The following is an 8,824-nucleotide window of genomic DNA, read 5'->3' as shown; positions in this document are numbered from 1 at the left end:
GCCGCCTACTCGGTCGTCGAGTCACGTCGCCGTTAGTTTCCCACTGCCTGTGAACGAGAGATAGTGGAAGAGACCGCGCCGGTCTGCCAATTAACAGTTTAGAGGCCGGTTAGGTCTGCGAACGGTGAGAACAGTTTTAAGAACAGTTCAGAGGCCGATTAGGTCTGCTATTTGAGAGAAGAGTTGTAGAGGCCGATGAGGTCTGCTAGGTATGAGAAGAGTTTTAGAGGCCGTTGAGGTCTGCTATGTATGAGAAGAGTTTTGAGCCCGTTAAGGTCTGCTATGTATGAGAAGAGTTCAGAGGCCGTTGAGGTCTGCTATGTATGATAAGAGTTTAGAGGTCGTTGGGGTCTGCTATGGCACACGCGATCGGTGAACCAAGCCGGAGAATGAGACGTAATATGCAAAGACTCTATGGTTAGTTAGTTACCACCTCCTTGCCCGCCTCCTGTGGCTCTGTCGATCCTTACCGCTGATCCTGCTCCTGGTAGCTCCTCCTGGAAGGTCTTGTTGCCGATCGCCGGCCGAACTGAATGCCTTCTAGAGGGCTGGTGCTCGCATATCCAACTGATTTAATGCTGTATTACGTGGCCGATCTATGTTGGGCCAGTGTGACCCTTTGCACGTGATCTTGGCGCGCGCGCGCACTGTGTTTGAATTGAATGCGGGTTGTATGTTTTACTTCATTTATTTTGAATCCATTTTATACGTTTCAACTAAAGCTTTATTTACTTCATGTTTTTTTAACTTCATGTTTTTCTAACTAAATATTTACTTCATTTTTGTCCTTATATTACTACGTGGCCGTCTCGGCGCGTCACAACGTATTGCACGGCTTTTTGTCTCTGAGTGTGAGTATTATGATCCAGTTCTGGTTGGTGTTCTCCATGAGGTCTGTTCGTTATGTGACCGCCGGTGAATTGTCCTGGCTTTAGTGATAGGTCGGACCACCAAAGTCTTACGCCAATGTCAGCATTTTCCCATGGCCGTTCTGGTTTTCCGCCCCGTGAACTGTACCCCGTTGTCCGAAATCAGAATCTTTGGTGCTCCAATCCTCGATATTATCCGTTCCCGAAAGATGCGCAGGAATGATTCCGCTGTTGCTTGCCGAATTACCGCCATCTCTACCCATTTCGAAAACTTCTCTACCATAACCAGTAGAATAGTGTTTCCGTGCTTTGTGCGTGGTAGCGGACCCACGAAGTCTACGCAAATGGTTTCGAACGGCGCTTCCGCAATCTTCGTCAGCATTTTCCCTGCTCCTTTCTGTTGTGAAACTTTGTATCTTTGGCAGCACAGGCACCCTTTTATGAATTTCTTGACGTCTCTCGCGAGCCGTGGCCAGAAGTATCGGTCTCCACCCTATTCAACGTCTTAAAGGTTCCCAGGTGTCCTGCTTCCGCCGTGTTATGATTCTCTGCGAGCACCTGTTGTACCTCGTTCTCCTTCACGCACAGCTTCCAAGGCTGCTGGTCTCCTCGGTCCGCGTTTAGTTTATATAGCCTCCCCTCTTCTATCCGGAACTCCTCGTTGTCCTGGTTGTTGTCCACTTCCCTGAATTTTGTTCCCACCAGCTCTTCGTCCCGATTGTCTTTAACTGGGGATTGGGGATCCTGGACAGCACATCCGCTACTGCGTTTAACTTTCCTTTTCTATACTGCACCTCAAATTGGAATGGTTGCAGTCCGAGTGCCCATCGTGCCACTCTTCCTGAGGGACTTTCTATCGAGTTTAACCACTTTAGAGCATGTGGTCTGTCTAATATGAACGATAGCCTTCCAAATACATCTTTGTACTTGTTTATCCCCCATATATCGTCAGACACTCCTTTTCTGTTGCGCTGTAGTTTCGTTCCACCGGGCTCAGCTTTCTGCTTGCGTTCCCGTCGACCCGTCTGTGTCAACGGCTCCTATTCCAGGTCGCTGGATCTGTCTGGAGCTTAACTGTCGTGAAAGTCTGGAATGCCAGCACCGGTGTGCTCGTCAGACTCTGCTTTAGAATGGTGAAGGATGCTGGTGTTCCGGATTCCATTCGAACTATTGCCCTTTCCTAGTCAGGTTCTGGGAGAGCCACGGCTTTCTCCGTAAAGTTGGGTATGAACCGTCTATACCACGACGCCATCCCAGAAAGCTATGCACTCCTTTGTCGTAGTCGGAATCGGTATATCCTGGATCGGTGTTACCTTCTCTGGGTCTGTTCTAATTCCCCGGTCGCTCATCACGTGCCCAAGGTATTTAAGTTCTTTTTGGAAGAAGTGGCATTTATCCGGGATTGATCCGTAAGTTGGCTCGTTGGCAACCTTCTGAACACTTCCCGCAGTTTTTCCAAGTGCTCCTTCTTACTCCGTCCGATCACAACGATATCGTCCAAGTATGCGAACGCGAACGGTTCCATTTCGGGTCGATGATGGTATCAGCGCTCTTTGGAATGTGGCCGGTGCTGTGGCTAGCCCAAATGGCATCACCTTCACTGAAAGAGACCCCGTCCGGGTACCGTGAAGGCTGTGTATTGCCGACTGTCTTCTTCCAAGGGGATCTGCCAATATCCTGACTTCAGGTCGATCGTGCTTATGAATTTCGCCTCTCTTAACTGGTCCATGATATAGTTCATTCTGGGCACTGGATAGGCGTCCTTTTCCGCTTTATCGTTCCACAATCGGTAGTCTATGCAAATTCTCCACTCGTTGTTCTTCTCCTAACCAGCACCACCGGTGCACTATACGGACTTCGGGACGGTTCTATAAGCCCTAACGCTATTAGCTCATCCACCTGGTCGTTGATGATCGCCTGTTGCTTTGGGTTCCTCGGGTAATACCTTTGCTTGATCGGTTTCTCGTCTTTTAAGTATATCTATGTTTCGTAATGTTACTCACACCCTTCATTTCTACGAATACTTGCCTGTGTGTCTCCAGAAACGTTTGTACTGCTCCATCTGTAGGTTCCTCCATTTCCTCGTCGGTCGGACTGCTCTCCGGGCTTCCCTCGCTCTCCTTGTCGCCCGGTGCCGTTATATCTAGCTCCAGTTCGCCACATCGTAACACACTACCGGCTCCGGCCAGAAAGTCCATCCCGAGAAGTACCCCTCCTGATACGTGTGCCAGTACCATGAATGATATTTGGAAAGATCTCCCTCCGAAATTGATTCCGGCTGTAAACTTTCCCACCGTGTTCTACTTTACTCCAGATTTCCTCGGTAGCCTTTGCCGTTAGTTGTGTCCCCGGCTCCACGTGCCAGTTCCAAGTTTGTTGTTTGCGTCCTCTTTATTGGATGTCGTGATCCGGTGGCGCAGTGACTCGTTGGCGTGTGGTCGGTGCGATCGGAGGTGGCTGCGGTGGTTTCGTTGGAACCGGTGTTTTTTGTTTTGACTGCGGCTGGGGCGTGACCGCCACCCGGTTGCTTGGGTGGGCCATCTTGGGGTCTGTAGTAGTTCGCAGGGTGTGCGCCACTCGTCTTCCGCTGGCCGTTTTTGCCGTTGTGTCTTAGCTTGTGGTGTCGGCGTGTCCCCTTTTGCTTTCGGGTGACCCATTTTGGCCGGTGTTGTCTTTTCCGGGCCCCGCCTGGTACTATCATCGGTCTCTACCAGCTTTGTCTTGCTCGTAGCGGCTTCGATTTTTCGGTGTGTTTCCCGAAATTTGGCCACGCTGTCCTGGAGTCGCTGCATTTTTCTTTCGTGTGTGCGCGCGCTGTAAATGAATTCAATTGCGTCGTTATCTTCTTGTTATGTAGTGTTGAGCAACGTTTACTGTTGTGTATTGTATACTGTGTGTATATGTTAGTGTGAAGGTGTGAAAGAGTTAGTGTTGTAATGAAGCTTTAGTGTTGTCTACTGCGTGTCGTAGTGTTGTAATGCGTCCTGGTTATCGATATATGTTTCGTATCCCGATATATGCCCGTTTCATTTTCCGTGTTTTCGGGTCTTTTGCCTGGATGATTACTGGTGACACGAATTTATCCACCTTCCATGATCCAGCGTATTTCGGTGCCAATTTCGCGTTGAATTTGTCCACTGACTTTGACAAGAGATGAGTCTTGCACCAGATAAGATCCCCGACGGCCGGTTTCCACTCTCTTTTCCGCAAGTTATAGTGGCGTTTTTGTTGTTCTGCGGCGTCCTTCATGTGTATAATTGCTTGTCCTCGTACCTCTTTCAGCCTTTTCCACCTCGCCTCCACGCTTTCTGCCCTTATTCCCGAGCCTCGTGTTACCGTATTCAAAGCGTACTTGGGAGTCTGAGCTCCCTACCGAAAATGAGGTGTGCATGGCTGTATTTCGTAGACTCTAAAGTGCTGCTATTATATGCTAACATTAGCTTTGGTACCTGCTCGTCCCATGTCGTTTCGAAACTTCTCTACCATAACCAGTAGAATAGTGTTTCCGTGCTTAGTGCGTGGTAGCGGACCCACGAAGTCTACGCAAATGGTTTCGAACGGCGCTTCCGCAATCTTCGTCAGCATTTTCCCTGCTCCTTTCTGTTGTGAAACTTTGTATCTTTGGCACACGCACCCTTTATGAATTTCTTGACGTCTCTCGCGAGCCGTGGCCAGAAGTATCGGTCTCTCACCCTATTCAACGTCTTAAAGGTTCCCAGGTGTCCTGCTTCCGCCGTGTTATGATTCTCTGCGAGCACCTGTTGTACCTCGTTCTCCTTCACGCACAGCTTCGAAGGCTGCTGGTCTCCTCGGTCCGCGTTTAGTTTATATAGCTCCCCTCTTCTATCCGGAACTCCTCGTTGTCCTGGTTGTTGTCCACTTCCCTGAACTTTTGTTCCCACTAGCTCTTCGTCTTTAACTGGGGATTGAGGATCCTGGACAGCGCATCCGCTACTGCGTTTAACTTTCCTTTTCTATACTGCACCTCAAATTGGAATGGTTGCAGTCCGAGTCCCATCGTGCCACTCTTCCTGAGGGACTTTCTATCGAGTTTAACCACTTTAGAGCCATGTGGTCTGTCACTACAATGAAACGATAGCCTTCCAAATACATCTTGTACTTGTTTATCCCCCAATATATCGTCAGACACTCCTTTTCTGTTGCGCTGTAGTTTCGTTCCACCGAGCTCAGCTTTCTGCTTGCGTAGGATATGACGTAGTTCCCCGTCTGACCCGTCCTGTGTCAACACGGGCTCCTATTCCCAAGTCGCTGGCATCTATCTGAAGCTTAAACTGTCGTGAAAAGTCTGGACATGCCAGCACCGGGTGCGCTCGTCAGTCTCTGCTTTAGAATGGTGAAGATGCTTGGTGTTCCGGATTCCATTCGAACTTTTGCCCTTCCTAGTCAGGTTCTGGAGTGCCACTGCTTTCTCCTAAAGTTGGGTATGAACCGTCTATACCACGACGCCATCCCCAGAAAGCTATGCACCTCCTTTGTCGTAGTCGGAATCGGTATATTCTGGATCGGTGTTACCTTCTCTGGGTCTGTTCTAATTCCCCGGTCGCTCACCACGTGCCCAAGGTATTTAAGTCCCTTTTGGAAGAAGTGGCATTTATCCGGGTTGATCCGTAAGTTGGCTCGTTGCAACCTTCTCAACACTTCCCGCAGTTTTTCCAAGTGCTCCTTCTTACTCCGTCCGATCACAACGATATCGTCCAAGTATGCGAACGTGAACGGTTCCATTTCGGGTCCGATGATGGTATCCAGCGCTCTTTGGAATGTGACCGGTGCTGTGGCTAGCCCAAATGGCATCACCTTCCACTGAAAGAGACCCCCGTCCGGGTACCGTGAAGGCTGTGTATTGCCGACTGTCTTCTTCCAAGGGGATCTGCCAATATCCTGACTTCAGGTCGATCGTGCTTATGAATTTCGCCTCTCTTAACTGGTCCAGGATATAGTTCATTCTGGGCACTGGATAGGCATCCTTTTCCGTTTTATCGTTCAACAATCGGTTAGTCTATGCACATTCTCCACTATACGGATCTATAAGCCCTAACGCTATAAGCTCATCCACCTGGTCGTTGATGATCGCCTGTTGCTTTGGGTTCCTCGGGTAATACCTTTGCTTGATCGGTTTCTCGTCTTTTAAGTATATCTTATGTTTCTTAATGTTTACTCCACCCTTCATTTTTCGAATACTTGCCTGTGTGTCTCCAGAAACGTTTGTACTGCTCCATCCGTAGGTTCCTCCATTTCCTCGTCGGTCGGACTGCTCTCCGGGCTTCCCTCGCTCTCCTTGTCGCCCGGTGCCGTTATATCTAGCTCCAGTTCGCCACATCGTAACACCACTACCGGCTCCGGCCAGAAAGTCCATCCCGAGAAGTACCCCTCCTGATACGTGTGCCCAGTACCATGCCATGATATTTGGAAAGATCTCCCTCCGAAATTGATTCCGGGCTGTAAACTTTCCCACCGTGTTCTGCTTTCCTCCATTGGGCCAGCGTTATCTCGGACCGTTCCCCGCTCCACTTTGCCTTGTTTCCTCAGGTCTCTGTACCTGCACATACTTATCGGACTCCCGTGACGCCTCTAGTGTTCCACGACTCCCCTCGTCATCTTGCTCCCTATCCTTATCTTGGCCACTATCTGGAATCCGTCTCAGCTTAACTCGTCTCTCGCTGCTGGCTCTCGTGTCGCCGCCTGAGCTTTTAAGTATATCTTATGTTTCGTAATGTTACTCACACCATTCATTTCTTCGATACTTTCCTGTGTGTCTCCAGAAACGTTTGTACTGCTCCAGCCGTAGGTTCCTCCATTTCTTGTCGGTCGGACTGCTCTCCGGGCTTCCTCGCTTTCCTTGTCGCCCGGTGCCGTTATATCTAGGTCCAGTTCGCCACATTCGTAACACACTACACGGCTCCGGCCAGAAAGTCCATCCCGAGAAGTACCCCTCCTGATACGTGTGCCAGTACCATGAATGATATTAAAATCTCCCTCCGAAATTGATTCCGCTGTAAACTTTCCCACGTGTTCTGTCCATTGGCCAGTGTTATCTCAGACCGTTCCCCGCTCCACTTGCCTTGTTTCCTCAGGTCTCGGTACCTGCCCATACTTATCGCACTCCGTGACGCTCCCGTGTCCACGAGTCCCTTCGTCATCTGCTCCCTATCCTTATCTTGGCCACTATCTGGAATCCGTCTCAGCTTAACTGGTCTCTCGCTGCTGGCTCTTGTGTCGCCGGCCTGAGCTGCCAGCTTCACCTGCTCAGGCTTCCGGCGTTTCCCCGGCCCCGCTCTGCAGCACTGCCGTCGTCCTTATCCCGTTCCTTCCGCAGAACCCAGCACAACAGCCTCGGAGGATTGTTGCAGGTTCTTGCCGCGTGTCCAGTTCCGCCACACCGGCATGCAGATTTCTGACCTGTACTCGCTGCTGCCTAGGTGGCTCGGCCCATGTTTGGCCTTCGGAGGCTTCTATCTCCTCCACTTCTTCTGCCAACTGGAGAACTGTGTTAGCGTCTCGAATCCTGTTCTGCGCGTGTATAGCTTTATCTTGCTTTTACAGTTCTGGTAGATCCGATCGAGTTTCTGTTCTTCCGATAGCCTTGTGAACCGCATCAGTTTCCGCAAGCTCATTGCATACTCTCGTACGGGTTTCGAGTCCCGCTGCCGCAGCTGTGTGATCTGCATTTCCACCTGTTCCTCATATCTCGGTGGTAGGAAGTACTCCATGAGTTTCATCGTCAGCTCTCTCCAGCTGTTTATCCTGGTCGGTGTGGTATTCCACCAATCGCTTGCGGCTCCTTCCAATATAAAGGGCATCGTCTGGACGAGCTGGTCCGTGTGAATTCCATACCCGGTCGCCCACTGCTCCATCTTACTGATAAATTCCAACGGGTTGCTTGATCCTTGGAACCTGATACCCCAGCTTCGTACTCGATCCACAATTTCTGTTTCTACCCTCCGCTCCACCTTCTTGTCGTTTTCCTCCTCCATTTCCTCCGTTACTACTAGTAGTGTTGCACTGCGCGCCGGACTCCTGTCCTTCGTGTATCTCCGTTTTAATTTGCGAGTCTCTCTTTCACTGCTCCGCCTCAATTCCTCGCTCTTTCCTGACGTTTCCAATCCGAACTCGGCTGCGTATCTCGTTAGAACCCCTACACCTGCGGGCGCCATGTGACGATTGTCAGTGCTCGGATGGCTCAAGGATGGCCAGGAGTCGTCTCAGATATTTATTTGATTCAGGTGGGTTGGAGAGTCCGACCCGGGTCCAGAGAGGAAGACGAGAGAAGATCAATAATGGGTCTTTATTTGTAAATAAAACAGAGTGTTCCAGTCCTTCAGAAAGGCGCAGTCCTCGTGGCGAGATCGGCGGATGTTGGCTCGGGCGCGTCTGTCTCGTCCGGAAGGGGTTGTACCGCTCTGCGATGGATACGGGTGGTGCGACTCAAATGGCCGCTACTCGGTGTCGAGCACTCGCCGTTGTTTCCCCACTGCTGTGAACGAGAGATAGTTGGAAGAGACCGCGCCGGTCTGCCAATAACAGTTTGAGGCCGATAGGTCTGCCACGGTGAGAACAGTTTTACGAACAGTTCAGAGGCCGATTAGTCTGCTATTTGAGAGAAGAGTTGTAGAGGCCGATGAGTCTGCTATGTATGAGAAGATATAGAGGCCTTGAGGTCTGCTATTATGAGAAGAGTTTGAGGCCGTTAAGGTCTGCTATGTATGAGAAGAGTTCAGAGCCGTGAGTCTGTATGTATGATAGGTTTAGAGGCCGTTGGGCTGCAGGCACACGCAGATCGGTGACCAAGCGGAGAATGAACGTAATATGCAAAGACTCTATGGTTAGTTGTTATCTTGGCTCTGTTCTGTCGATTCTTAGCTGATCCTCCTGTAGTCCTGAGTTTGTTGCCGATCGCGGGAACTGAATGCCTCTAGAGGCTGGTGCCCGATATCAAC

This window comes from Drosophila teissieri, chromosome 2R, assembly GCF_016746235.2.
Source record: "Drosophila teissieri strain GT53w chromosome 2R, Prin_Dtei_1.1, whole genome shotgun sequence".
Classification (NCBI taxonomy): Eukaryota; Metazoa; Arthropoda; class Insecta; order Diptera; family Drosophilidae; genus Drosophila; species Drosophila teissieri.
Note: the sequence above shows the minus strand (reverse complement) of the source record.